At 44.0% G+C, this 15,311-nt stretch overlaps 1 pseudogene; it reads right to left on the reverse strand.

Annotated features, from left to right (window-relative positions):
* Nucleotides 1-14,117: 14,117 nt before the first annotated feature.
* On the reverse strand, nt 14,118-14,375 carry LOC101614559 (annotated as a pseudogene).
* Between the last annotated feature and the right edge of the window lie 936 nt (nt 14,376-15,311).

The following is a 15,311-nucleotide window of genomic DNA, read 5'->3' on the forward strand; positions in this document are numbered from 1 at the left end:
TGAGTTAAGGGCCAATTTCACCTGTATCCTTGTCCTCCTCCATCAGATGACAGTCAGTGCCCATTTGTTTTTCATGATTTCCACATTGTTCAGTAATGCAAAAGAAAAGGTGTAATGTACAAAGTGCAAGCAGATCCACCTGTCATTCCACTTAATGAGCCCACATCCACAGAAAGCCCAAGGTGGGAGAAGGGGATCAGCCATTTCCTCCTGTGTGTCCATCATGCTCAGTGGTATTCTGATGTTAATGTATTTTCTCATAAAGCATCACTCTTAAGAGGCCACCTGCTTTAGCTAGTGTTCAGTGAAACAGTGATGAGTTCCAATATGGAGTGAACATGACTATGTCAAGTTTACTAGGGGTGGCAAGTTGTTTTTCAACATGGCCTCCCTGGGGAGGTTTCAAGGGTTATACTGATTGCATGTGATATCCCTCAGTGCATGTGAATTTTAGAACCATAAATTCCCTTGTGTGTTGCGCTATCTGCTAACTCAGTCTGTGTCATTCATAACACAGCACCGCGTGTGATGACTTCCCTACCTCATGTCAGTAATTATCCTATACCTTAAAACTAAAGAGATGAACCTAAAGTGTTGCTCTCTCAAAGAGTGGGAAATATTTTATATTTATATGATGCTGCATGCCCATAAAATTTTATCTGTCTAGTGTACCTCAGTTTTTTAACTTGGGGTGCTGAAACAAAGTACCATATGCTGGTTGGCCTACATAATAGACATTTATTTCTGAGTTAAGACTGGAAAGTACAAGACGAAGGCACTGGGAAATGTGGTTCTTGTTGAGAGCCCTCTTCCTGGCATGTAGATATCCTTTTGTTTTTAACTATTGCTCAGTGCATTTGGGGAAAAAAAACACATCTCTTTTGTGCATGTCTGTGGTGTGAGTGTATGTGTGTATGTGTGTCTGCATGTACAGGGTATATATGTGCGTGAGGGGTGCAGGTAAAGGCCAGAGTTTGACATTGGTCCTCTTCAGTTACCCTTCACCTTGTTTTTAAGACAGGGTCTCTCCTTGAACACGGAACTCACCAATGTGGCTGCAGCTGCTAGCCAGTCAGGGACGTGGTTGTCTTTGCCATGTCAGCGTTGGAATTGCAGGCATGCATCATCACATTTGACATTTTATGTAGGTCTGAACTTGAGACCTCATGTTTGTGCAACCAGAACTTTATCTGCTGAGGGTATTGTTATCTTGACGGGCCCCCATTTTCAAGATCTCATCTAAACCTAACTGCCACCCAAAGGCACCACCTTAAATATCATCCTCTTGGGCTTACAGCCTTAACCTTGTGGATTTGAAGGGGCAGGGATGAAAGCATCCTGCTTGTAACAATCCCCTTAGAGTCATACTCTTGAAGAAAACCTGTGTTTGAAGTGAAGCTGTCATCATTTCTTCAAGCCTCTTCATCCTTGGTCATGTTTACTCACTGACAAGGAGTGGCCTGCCTTAATCTGAGATATTTATGTTATTTCACCAGCTATATATTGACTAGTTAATGGAAGAATACTTGGCCCCTGCTTGGCCCATGAAGTGCTGTCCAGGATTTTCCCAACTGTTTCTTGTCTACTTTCTGTTGATACAACAATATACCTGTGGTTATAAAGCAAAGAGTTTGTTTGACTCATGAGCAGTGTGGCGAGAGCCCCTTGGTTAGGCTCTCTAGTGGAGAAACAGGAAAAGAACAGGTCGTGTCCAAAGAGAGTCCAATTGCAGGAGGGGAGGTACTTCCTGACCACCCACTTAGCTTACTCCTTTGGGAATTACATCAGTTCCTTCCAAGGACAGCATCCTCTGACCCAATTACCTTATACTAAACCTCACAGATTAAGAGGCTGTATGGTCTTTCATTGCCAAACTGGGTTCCAATTTCCAGCTCATGAGATTCTGGAGGACATTGTTAGCACCTTATCATTGCGACAAATACCTGAGAAACCAATTTAAAAAGAGGAGAGTTTTCTCTTAGTTCATTGTTTCAGAGGTTTCAGTCCAAGACTGGCCAGCTCTTTAACTTCAGGCCTGTGGCAAAGCAAAAACATGGTGGAAGGACATAACAGGAAACTTATTCCTCGCATGTTGGCTACAAAGCAGAGAGCGAACATGGAGTTCGTTTGCAGAGGCTGGAGGCCCTGACGCGCCCATTTTCTCTCTCTCTCTATCTGCCTGTTTCTCTCTCTGTGTGTCACTTTCAAATAAATAAATAAAATAATTTTTAAAAATTGAATTGAGGGCTGGAGAGATTGCTTAGTGGTAAAGGCTTTTGCCTGTAAAGCCGGGACCCAGATAAGCCAGATGAACCAGGTGGCACATGTATCTGGAGTTCATTTGCAGCGGCTGAAGGCCCTGGAATGCCCATTTTTTCTCTCTCTCCCTCTCAAATAAATCTTATGTTGCCTTTCCCCGGCAACATAAGATCGCCTACAGTTTTCCTAAGCCAATTGAATGTACCTTTGTCACTTACAACTAAAGAGTCTAAGAGCTCCTATTTAGACATCGTTTCATTTGTTCCTTGCTTGAGGGAGGAGCTCAGAACAATTAACTGAGCTGTCCAATATCTCACCATAGAGCGAGCAGCAAGAATTCTCATACTGCTTCAGACTTGGCCCTCATCATAACTCTTAAAGAGAGGTTTCCCTGCTTTTCATCTGGTTCCGGTTATATGTCTTCCATAACACATAGCTGTATGTATTTGCCCATGTTCCAGTCCCCTCGTGACTCACTGTCACATCAGAGAGCAGTCAGACACTCCTCTGAGGGTGCCTGGGCCCTTCAGGATCTCGACCCTGCCTACCTTGCCTGCCCACACACTCCTCCCTCTGGCTCACATATATCCTGGGTCACTCCCAGCATGAGTCACATGTGGCTTCCTTGGCCAAAAGACCTTGTTTGCCCACCTCAGAGGTCTGGTACATTCCTCCTATCCCCAATCTGCCAGCTCCTACCTCAGCCGCGTTCTCCTCTTCCTCTTCCTCTTCCTGTGCACCTTCCTCAGACCTCCAACTGCCTTCTATCTAATTCCCTCCCTCCCTCCCTCTCTCGCCCCTCCCTCCCTTCCTTCTGTCCTTCCTTCCTTCCTTCTTCCTTTTTATTTTTAAAAAATACTTTATTTTTATTTATTTGACACAAAAAGGGGGGCAGAGAGAATGGGCGTGCCAGGGCTTCCAGCCACTGCAAACAAACTCCTGATGCGTGCGCCCCTTTGTGCATCTGGCTAACGTGGGTCCTGGGGAATTGAACCTGGGTCCTTTGGCTTTGCAGGCAAATGCCTTAACCGCTAAGTCATCCCTCTAGCCCCCTTCTTCCTTTTGAGACAGAGTCTCACAGAGCTGGTATTGGCCCCAAATTTCTCATGTAGTCAAGTATGACCTTCAACTTTTGATCCTCCTTCCTCTGCTTCCTGAGTGATATGACGACAGGCATGGGTTACCATGTTGGCTTTATGCAGTGCTGGGTATCCAACTCAGGACTTGGTTCAGGCTAAGCAAGGACTCTCCCAATTGATCAACATTCCCAGCCTCTCATTGATTTTTGTTTTTAATTTTTAATTTTATTTTTTGATTTTTTATGACGTGGAGTCTTACCCTAGCCCAGGATGACTTGAAACTCACTCTGTATTCCCTGGCTGGCCTTGGAACTCACAGCAATCCTCCTACCTCTGCTACCTGAGTACTGGGATTAAAGGTGTATGCCATCACACCTGACTCTCTCGTTTTTTGTTTGTTTGTTTATTTATTTGGTTGGTTTTTTGAGATAGGATCTCACTCTAGCCCAGCTTGACCTGGAATTTGCTATGTAGTCTCAGGCTGGCCTCGAACTCACAACGATCCTCCTGCCTCTGCCTCCCAAGTGCTGGGATTAATGGCACATGCAACCGTGCCCAGGGCTCTCATGGTTTGTAATGCTCACCTTTGGCCTTCTTGAGCAAAGATTGATGGGAACAGTTTCAATAACTTTATCTTGAAACCCTTGGCACAAGGCTGTAACAGAGTAGGCACTCCATGTGTTGTGGAGGTGAGACTCGTTGGGGCATCTGGATTCGGAAGGTCAGGGAAGGATCCAGAGCTCCCGTTTCTGTCATAACCAGCATCAGTGTGGGAGTCTGATGCTTTGAAGCTGATGATAGCTGAATGCGCAAATCTGAAATCCCTCTTCAATTAACGTTGAGCCATTAGTCCTTTCTGAAGTTGCCAGGATCTATTAAGCCATTTAACTTATCCTGCTGCACTTCACGATTGCTCCCGGGGGCCTTTTTTTCAAGCCTGGACGGCCAAAGCATGACTTCAGTGGTGAGCTTTCTCTCCCAACTGTCCAGCATCCCAGGAAGCCATTCCCCAGAAGCTGACCTCAATGGATCTGCAGCACAGTGAGGAGGAAGGCCTCCAGCTCCCACCCCGGTCACCCTCAGTCCTTGCAGAGCTGCTACTGTGGGGCCCTCATTCAGGGCTGATCTCAGTAACAAACCGGAAACCACCCTCTGAGGATTGATTAAAATGATCCCAGGAAAGTCCCTAAGCCCAAAGAATGTCCCTCAGCAATTCACACAGTTCCCAAAATTCCCTCCATTTATCTCCTAATAAATACGTATTGAGCACCTACTAGGTGCCAGGCACTTGGGACATTTCATAGGCATCCTCACAGGTCTGTGGTTTTGCGCCTGAGCTGAAGAGCAAATATCCCAGTGGGTGAGGAGCCACTTTTCTGTAATCCCAGCACTTAAGAGGCCAAGGAAGAAAGATCTTGAGTTTGAGAACAGTCAGCTACATAACAAGACTTGCCTCAAAAAAAAAAACTAAACTAAAAACGGAACCAAAGCAAATATTTCTTTGAAAGTAAGCCACAAAGCATTAGCAATCATTAATTCTATCCTTCCCATGGAGACTGCCAAGGAATAAGAGAGCTATATGGATAGGTCTGAGGATAGACAGGGATACAAATTTGTGCCGTGGAAAAAGAAAAGGGAGCAGGGTATATTGGTGCATGCCTGTGGTTTCTGCTTTGGGGAGGCTGGGGCAGGAGGATTCTGAGTTCAAGGCCAACCTTAGCTATGTAGCAAGATGAAAGGAAGGAAGAGGGACCAGGAATGAAGTAGGACAGGGTGGGAGAAGGGCAGGGAGCTTCTTTCCCTGGCCTGTGAATCCCCAACTTTAGATCCTTGTCCATTCCAAAAAAGAACTGAGGAAGCATATTCTGAATAGGTTAAATAATAAGGTTTATTTAATAAAATTGGTATCCAGAAAAAAGCTGGAATGATGGAGGGAATTTTAGGGAGATTAAAACAAGAGCCAGCATTTACACACACACACACCCCTACTCACTCTCGGGGTGTCTCTCACACAGGAAGTGGAGCAAAAGGATGTAAGCCTTTTTCCTTCCCATTATGAAAAGAAGCTAAGAGGTGAGATAGAAAGAGTCTGTAGCTTAGAAGAAAGCAACAGAATGAAAAAGTGCCCGGCATCCCTGCCCAGCACAGCCCAGCCAGGCCGAGATAGGGGAGTGCTCACCCGAGCAAGGAATTGGAGGTTCAGGTGTTAGGAGAGATGAACAACCAAAACAGAAGGCCTTGTCCACCTTTTAGCCCCTCATATAGCTTATTGGGGTGGGCTTTATACTCAGGTGAGTTCTGACAGAGCTGATTGGCTTGGACCCAGGGGTTAGTCCACATAGAAGCCAGTATACCCAAGTACAGGGCGCTGTTGCTGAGCATTGAGACTGGACTGAATCAGACACTGAATTCTCTTTGGGCCCTTCCCTAGCTGGCTACCTGAAAATAAAACTACTTGAGTATTTCTTCCTCAGGAAGATAGTTCAATGGATAACGTGCCTGTCAGCCACTCTGAGTACCTGATTTCAGAGTCTCGGATCTAGTGTAAAAGCTGACACACTAAATAAATATTAAAAAAAAAAAAAAAAAAAGAAAAGAAAGAAAGAGCTGGGTGTCGTGACTCACGCCTTTAATCCCAGGATTTGGGAGGCAGAAGTAGGAGGATTATTGTGAGTTTGAGGCCAGCCTGAGACTACATAGTTAATTCCAGGTCAGCCTGGACTCTAGTGAGACCTTACCTTGAAAAACCAGAAAAAGAAGAAGAAGAAAAAGAAGAAAGGAAGGGCTGAGATTTACCTTAGGTGAGTAGGGTGGAAGCAGTTCTCGGCTGCTGGCTTGGACATGTACTCTGATCTCTGTGAGCAGAGTTCCCTTAGCTAGGGCCAGCTCTGCTGGGACAATGACAGCGACAAGCAGCTACTGCTGTCACTTATCAAGAGCCCGCAGGTGCCAGGCACTGTACAACACGCCACATGGGATCAGATTTTCACAATGTTAGGAGCATGCATTTTTAAGAAACAAAGGTTCAGAGGGGCTACTTTCTCAAGGTCATACAACTGGACAGCAGATGTGGTAGGATTAAATAAAATCCCTGCACATGTAATTCCAGGACCAGTGTTCTACACTGCTAAGCTTTGCAAATCCTGAGTGAATCAAGTTCATGTTTAGTACCATCTCTCATCTATACTCCGAAGGGATAGCTGAGGGGTCCCATCTGCTGTGATTTGACTGTCCTTGTCCTCTCCAAAATTCTTATGGAAAAACTTAATCCCCAACAACAGAGTCAGAAGATAGGACCTTCAGGAGGGAAGGATTCAGGCCTCATGAGAGACACTTCTATAGCACTCTGGAGGCTGAAGCAGGAGGGTGGCAAGTTTGAGACCAGCCTGGGCTACATAGTGAGATTCTGTCCCAAAACAAACGTGTATGCATGTGCACACACACTCCCACAAGTGCAAAGAAAGATTCTGCAACATTTTCCCTTTGGGGGGCGGGGGCAAGCCCACAAGACTGGCCTTTCTTTTATTTTTTATGGGAGAGAGCAAAAGTGAGTCGGGCGGGGGGGGGGGGAGAACTAGCATGCCAGGGCCTCCAGCCACTGCAATCTAATTCCAGACATGTGTACCACCTTGTGCACATTTGTGACCTTACATCACTTTGTGTATTTGGCTTATGTGGGACTTAAAGAGTTGAATATGGGTCCTTAGACTTCGCAGGCAAGTGCCTCAATCCCTAAGCCATCTCTCTCTCCAGCCCCATTTGTACCTTTTTGCTGTTCCCTCTTCCACCATGTGACAACAGAGATAAGAAAACAGAGAGCAGTCCTCATCTGACACAGACCCTTAGCACCTTGATCTTGGACTTCCCGCCATCCATTACTGTGAGAAATAAATCTCCACTTTTTTCATGAGTTCCTCAGTCTATGACATTTTGTTGTAGCAGCACAAATGAATCCAGATGGCATGAAAACTTGGGACTAGATTGATTTGTAAAGAACAAAAAGAAGAGTTACTCTACAGAGATGCAGTGTCTCAGCTGCAACCTGATTGGAGGTACACAGACAGGAAGAAGGATAGATGCTCAGTCAGCACTCCCACGACTAAAATCAGGAACACACACTCATCTGTCTTCTCCTATTTTATTTATCAATTTTAATTAATTAATTATGACCAGAAAGAGAGATAGACAGAGAGCATGAGCACGCCAGGGCCTCCTGCCACTGCAAACAAATTCCAGACCCATGTGCCACTCTGTGCATCCAGCTCTAAATGGGTACTGGGGAATCAAACCAAGGCTGGCAGGCTTTACAAGCAAGTGCCTTTGACTGATGAGCTATCTCCCTAGCCCTCCTCTTTAAAAAATTATTTATTTATTTTTATTTGCAAGGAGACAGAGAGGGAGTATGGGCACAAACTCGGGTCACTTGTCACTGCACATGAACTCTAGATGCAAGCATCAGTTTGTGTATCTGGGTTTATGTAGGTAATGAGGAATTGAATCTGGGATGGCTTCAAGAAAGTGCCTTTTACCACTGAGAAATCTCCCCAGCCTGAGTCCTCTCCACTTAATACAACAAAGAAAGTCATGTGCTCTACACAGAGCTGCTTTCCTACTTGCAGCAGCAGAAGCAGAGGCATTGGGAATGTTCATAGCCTGATGCTATCAGCCACCACTATCTTCTCAATTTTCTTCCCTGGGTGCTTTTCGTCTACAACATACTGCTCAGTGGCTATGGATATTTGATTCTTGATGGTTCATTGTCAATTAACAAATTGGAATTGTGAATGTTCATTGCATCTCAAGAACTTAGGACCTTATGCTTTCCAGATATATGTATATGGTGGTTTGAATGCAAAATGTCCCCCATAGACTCAAGCATGTGAGTAATTCATCTCTAGTTCGTAGTTCTGTTGGGAATATTGTGGAGTAGAGTCTTGCTAGTGGAAGTGTGTCACTGAGGCTGGCCTTGAGGTTCTTATTCTGTCTACTACCTGTTGGTATGAAGGCATGAGGCCAGATTTGGGCCTGCCATTCTATCCATGACAGACATCCCCTCCAAATTGCAAGGTGAAAATGGACATTTTCCTTTCTTGAGTTTCTTCTGGTCATATATTTTGTTCTAGCAGCAAGAAAGTAACTGATACAACAGTTAACAGTCCTGACCCCAGCCACAAAGCCTGCCCATGTGGCATGGGTGGGTGCTTGTCAGTTCCTTTCAGGGTTTCTTTAGAGGACCTGATCCTTGCCAAACTTCTTTCCTCCTAATAATCCAGGACCTTTGAGCTGCTCCCTGGACAGCCAATGTTCTTCACGATAAGATAGGTACAACCTGTTACTGCAGGGGCCCAGACAAGCATGAGCCTTTTCTCTTCTTGAGATAGCATCTCACACTATAGCCCAGCCTGGCCTCAAATTTACTCTGTAGCCCAAGCTGGCAATCTTCCTTCCTTAACCTCCCAAATGTTATGCTACTATGTTCAACTTTGGACACTGCTTTCTTTCCCTTTTATTGTTATTGTTTTTTTTTTTTTGAGCTAGGGTCTTTCTCTAGCCCGGGATGACCTGGAATTCACCATGTAGTCTCAGGGTGGCCTCAAACTTACATCAATCCTCCTACCTCTGCCTCCCAAGTGCTGGGATTAAAGGCATGCACCACCACACCTGGGTGGACACTGAATTGTAGAGATTCATGAACCATGGATGAACAAATTCATCACTTGTTACCTTTCCTACGTATTGAAAATACAGAGCTGGGGCTATTCGCCATGACCCACATTAGCCAGATGCACAAGGGGGCACATGTGTCTGGAACTCGTTTTCAGTGGCTGGAAGCCCTGGCGTGCCCATTCTCTCCCTCTCTCTCTCTCCTCCTCTCTGTCTGTCACTCTCAAATAAATAAATACAAATAAACAAAAATTAAAAAAAAAAAAGAAAATACAGGACTGGAGAGATTCCTTCATGGTTAGGGCACTTGCCTGCAAAGCCTAAGGACAAGGTTTGATCCTCTAGTGCCCAAGTAAGCCAGACGCAGAAGGTGGCACATGCTCTGGAGTCCATTTGGAGTGGCTAGAAACCCTGGCACTCCCATTCTCTCTCTCTCTGTCTGCCTCTTTCTTTCTTTCTCACATAAATAAATAAATAAATAATTTAGACAAAAAGTACAAATAACAAGACTAGGCATATAGTTCAATGATAAAGCATGTGTGTGCTTAGCCCATGTGAAGACCTGGGTTTAATCCTTAGCACCAAAGAAATAACAAACTAAGAATAGTTTCAGAGGCATTACAATTCATTATAAACTGGATGTGGTGGCATACGCCTTTAATCCCAGCACTTGGGAGGCAGAGATAGGAGGATTGCCAGGAGTTCAAGGCCACCCTGAGATTACTTAGTGAATTCCAGGTCAGCCTGGGTTAGAGCGAGACTCTACCTTGAAAAAAATCATTATAATTTATCATGTAAAATATACTTTAGGTGGCTGAAGAGATGGCTCAGTGGTTAAAGGGTTAAAGCCTGCAAAGCCTAATGATCTGAGTTCAGTTTCTCAGTATCCACATAGAGCCAGATGCACAAAGTGGAACATGCATGGACTCCATTTACAGTGGCTAAAGGCCTTGATGTGCCCATTCTCTCTATCTGTCTCCCTTCTATCTCTGTCTGATAAATAAATAAAAATATTTATAAATGTATATACTTTAATGATCAACATTATAGTGTTATACATAGATTCTAGACATATTGTATGTTTATAATGATTAAATTCCAGAAGTATTCAACATATAAAAAGCCCTGGGTTTCATTCCTCAGCACTGTATAAACCAAGCATGGTAGGACAGATCTCTAATTTCAGCACAGAAAAGGGGCAGACAGGAGGATCAGAAATTCAAGGTTCTCCTTAGCTACATAGGGAGTTCAAGGCCAGCCTGGGATACGTGAGAACTTGTCTCAAAAAAAAAAAAAAAAAGCTTAGGGAAGAGAGCCAGGTATGATGACACATGCCTATAAGCCCAGCCTGTGGGAGGTAGAAACAAGAGGCTGAAAAGTTCAAGGCCACACGCCCTGTCTAGAAATTTTTTTTTAATTTTTTAAAAAGTAGAAGTAAAAGGACAGCTGTAATAAACTCCCAGCAGCAGTCTTATCATCCCATTTAAAAAATAATTAATACTGGGCTGGGGAGATGGCTTAGCGGTTAAGCGCTTGCCTGTGAAGCCTAAGGACCCCGGTTCGAGGCTCGGTTCCCCAGGTCCCACGTTAGCCAGATGCACAAGGGGGCGCACGCGTCTGGAGTTCGTTTGCAGAGGCTGGAAGCCCTGGCGCGCCCATTCTCTCTCTCTCCCTCTATCTGTCTTTCTCTCTGTGTCTGTCGCTCTCAAATAAATAAATTAAAAATAAATAAATAAATAAATAAATAAATAATAATTAATACTTTGCTGACCTAGTTTCATTTATCCTTAGCACACTCACTGACTCCAAAAGCATTTTAAGGCAAATACAAGAGGATTTATGATTTCACTTACAAATATATGATCATGTTACTAACAGGTAAGCCATTTCTGAGTGTGTGTGTGTGTGTGTGTGTGTGTGTGTGTGTGTTGCTGAGAATCAAATTCAGAGCCTCATGAATGCTAGGCAAGTGTTCTACCCATGATCTCTAACCACAGCTCCAGATAGGCACATTTCAAAACTACAGCATAATATCGTCTTCTATTATTATTATTATTATTATTATTATTATTATTATTATTATTATTTTGGTTTTTTTGAGGTAGGGTCTCACTCTAGCCCAGGCTGACCTGGAATTCACTATGTAGTCTCAGGGTGGCCTTGAGCTCACGATGATCCTCCTACTCCTGAGTGCTGGGATTAAAGGTGTGCGCCACCACGCCCAGCTTCAACGATTCTTTTAACAAAATGAGTGATAAAATCTTCGCTGGTGTTAGCTTGGTTGTTTTACCTTAAACTTTCTTTAAAAATATTTTTACTTATTTGAGAGAGAGAGAGGAAGGATTAGTGTGCTCAGGCCTCCTACCACTTCATTGAATGAAGTAAGACTCATAAGCCACTTTGTACATCTAGCTTTACATGGATATTGGGGAATTAAGCCCTGGCCATCAAGTTTTGTAAGCAAGTGCCTTTAACCCCTGAGCCATCTCTCTATTTGTTTTTAAACAATTAAAAAAATTTTATTTATGTTAGTTATTTGAGAGAGAGAGTGAGACAGATATATAGAGAGTATTGGTGCACCAGGGCCTTAAACCACTGCAAATAAACACCAGATGCATGTGCCACCTTGTGCATCTGGCTTACATGGATACTGGGGAATCAAACCCGGGTCCTTTGTCTTTGCAGGTAAGCACCTTAACCACTAAGCAATCTCTTCATCCCCTTTCAAACATTTTCATTGACAACTTCCACAATATACATAACATGATCATAACCCCTTCCATTACCCTCCTTTTTCCCTTCCCAAGTCCCCCCCTCCACTGAATTCCTTCTTCTTTCCAATTGTCTTTATGCCATTACTTTCTCCCTCCTGTTATGCAGGTCTTGTATAGGTAGCATCAGCCACTGTGAGGTCATGAATATCAAGGGTTCTCTCTGTCTGGAAAACAGTATTGTAAACAGTCCTTCATGTCCTTTAGCTCTTACATTCTTTCAGCTACATCTTTCTTTTTTTTTTTTAAATTATTTATTTATTTATTTGAGAGCAACAGACACAGAGAGAAAGACAGATAGAGGGAGAGAGAGAGAGAATGGGCGCGCCAGGGCTTCCAGCCTCTGCAAACGAACTCCAGACGCGTGCGCCCCCTTGTGCATCTGTCTAACGTGGGATCTGGGGAACCGAGCTTCGAACCGGGGTCCTTATGCTTCACAGGCAAGCACTTAACCGCTAAGCCATCTCTCCAGCCCATCTTTCTTTTTTTATTGACAACTTCCATAATTAAAGACAATAACCCATGGTAATTCCCTCCCTCCCCCTACTTTCCCCTTTGCAATTCGACTCTCCATTATTACCTTGTCCCTCTCAATCAGCCTTTAATTTTGATGGTGTCATGTTTTCCTCCTATTATGATGGTCTTGTGTAGGTAGTGTCAGACACTGCAAGTTCATGGATATCCAGGCCATTCTGTGTCTGGAGGAGCATGTTGTAAGAAGTACTACCCTTCCTTTGGCTCTTACATTCTTTCCCCTACCTCTTCCACAATAGACCCTGAGCCATGGAAGGTGTGATTGAGATATTTCAGTGCTGAGCACTCCACTGTCACTTCTTCTTAGCACCATGGTGCCTTCTGAGTCATCCCTTGGTCACTGCCATCTGAAAAGAGAAGCTTCTCTAACTAAACGTGAGAGTAGCATTAATATATGGTCAGCTACATCTTTTAATGGACTCTGAGCCTTGAGGGTGTGACAGAGATGTTCCAATTGCGCTGAACACTCCACTGTCATATCTTTTAGCACTTTGGGTTTTGAGTCACCCCAGTGGTTACTGCCATCTGAAAAGAGAAGCTTCTCTAACCAAAAGTGAGAATAGCAAAATATATGGGCATAAACATAATTATTTAGGGGGCAGTTTGGCATAATATATGTATATAGCCAGACAACAGTAGTAGTTTCTCCCCTAGGGCTTATCACTTCCCTAGCCATAGGTTTTTCATTAGGTTTTCAGTAGCAAGCAGGAATTCCCTCTTGTGGAACAGGCCTCAAGTACAATCAGAGAGCAGTTGGTTTCCCCATAACAGACATGTCACCATGGTACCAGTTGGTGTATTTGGCCTGTCTGTCTAGCTATAAGCTTTTAGGGTTCATTGCTGGTTAACAATGTTGATAACTGTTCTCCCCCAACAGGCTGCATAGGTCTTTCAAGAATCTTGACAGCAGGTCAACAGGGAGGAGGCATCCTGCTCAGCTCCACCTCCATGTCTCAGTGACTAAAGCTCAGGCATATAGGGTCTTCAGCAATAGGGTCTTCTCATCTAGTTCTGGTGGACATCCAAGAACCTTGGAAATATGCTTTAATTTGGGGAGGGAGGCATCAGAAGCTTCCCTGGCCAGCAACAGGGCTGAAAGGTATCCCACCCCTGGCACTGAAATATTTCTAATAATCTGTGGTTTCTGGACACATTATCCATTCCCACCAGATATTTCTGCCCAAACTCTCTCTTTTTTTAACATAACATTGTATATTATTATCTAGCAAAGAAGTAGGTTTCCATAGAGCTTTTTAGCAAAACTATATTTTCTTTTTTTTTTTAATTTTCTTTTTCTTTTTTAAAAAGCTAAGGTCTTACTCTAGCCCAGGCTGACCTGGAGTTAGTTTCAGGCTGGCCTTGAACTCACAGTGATCCTCCTAGCTCAGCCTCCTGAGTTCTGGGATTAAAGGTGTATGCCACCACACTCAGGAAAGAGAGAGAGAGAGAGAGAGAGAGAGAGAGAGAGAGAGAGAGAGAGAGAGAGAACCAGGGCTTCCAGCCATTGCAAACAAACTCCAGACACATGCATCAGTGTGCATCTGGCTTTACATGGGTACTGGGTAATCAAACTCTGGCTGTTAGGCTTACAGGTGAATGCCTTAATCACTAAGCCATCTATCCAGCCCAACAACAAGATCTTTTCTTTTCTTTCTTTCTTTCTTTTTTTGAGATCTTTCAAATCACTTTATCTCATGGAAACAAAGCCCATTCAAACTTGTTGAAGGGAGGTGCCCATCAGGATTGACTCAAACAAGCATGTCGAAGGCCAGGAGGACACTGGTCTCCAATGAGCAGGGGGCAGCAGGCTTCAGCACACGGTGGCCTGTGTGGGACTGCAGGTGCCCAACGTCGGGCGAGTGGCCCTCAGTCCCCAGGGCACGGATGCCGGCTGCTGGGTCATGAGCCCCTTGAAGCATCTCTTGATGGTGATGCGGTGTCAGGAGCCCTTTTCCTCTCGGGAGAACTGAGCAGGATGAGCTGAGCATGTCTGCTGTCCCATGGGGTTAAATTTCTTCAGTGTATAGACACGATCTCCCTGCTCGTTGAGGTAATACTGGAGAAACATGACTACGCTTTAGCCAGAAGCTCCAGGTCTCAACAACAAAATCTTAGTAATATCCAGGTCCAATGTTCAAGTTTCCCATACTATTTCAGAAGTCTCATTTTTCAATTGGTTGGTTAGAAGGCAAACTAGGATCATATGCTATACCTGGTTGTGACATCTTTTTTTTTTTTAATTTATTTATGAGAAAGAGAAGCAGAAAGAGAAAGAATGTATGTACCAGGGTCTCTAGCCACTGCAAACAAACTCCAGACATATGCACAGCTTTGTGCATTTGGCTTAATATGGGCCCAGGGGAATTGAATCTAGGTCCTTTGGCTTTGTAGGCAAGTGTGTGACATCTATTTTATCTAATGCAGGACGTCTATTTTTCTTAATGGTTTAAAAAACAATTTTTAAGCTAGGTGTGGTGGCACACGCCTTTAATCCTAGCACTCATCACTCAGGAGGCAGAGGTAGAAGGATCGCCATGAGTTTGAGGCCACCCTGAGGCTACATAGTGAATTCCAGGTCAGCCTGGGCTAGAGTGAGACCCTACCTCAAAAATCCAAAAAATAAACAAACATACAAATTTTATAGCCAGGTGTGGTGGCGCATGCCTTTAGTCCCAGCACTCCAGAGGCAGAGATAGGAGGATCAGCATGAGTTCAAAGTCACCCTGAGACTACAAGTAAATTCCAGGTCAGCCTGGGCTAGAGTGAGACCCTACCTTGGAAACCAAAATAAATAAATAAAATAAATAAGCAAAGCAAAACTTCATTGCTGACCAGTTTCATACATGTATATAATGCATTTTGATCACAATTCCCTCTTTTAAAAATATTATTTATTTATTTATTTGCAGAGAGAGATAGAAGAGAGGCAGACAGAGAATGGGCATGCCAGGGCCTCCAGCCACTGCAGATGAACTTCAGATGCATATGCCACCCTGTGCATCAG

This window comes from Jaculus jaculus, chromosome 2, assembly GCF_020740685.1.
Source record: "Jaculus jaculus isolate mJacJac1 chromosome 2, mJacJac1.mat.Y.cur, whole genome shotgun sequence".
Classification (NCBI taxonomy): Eukaryota; Metazoa; Chordata; class Mammalia; order Rodentia; family Dipodidae; genus Jaculus; species Jaculus jaculus.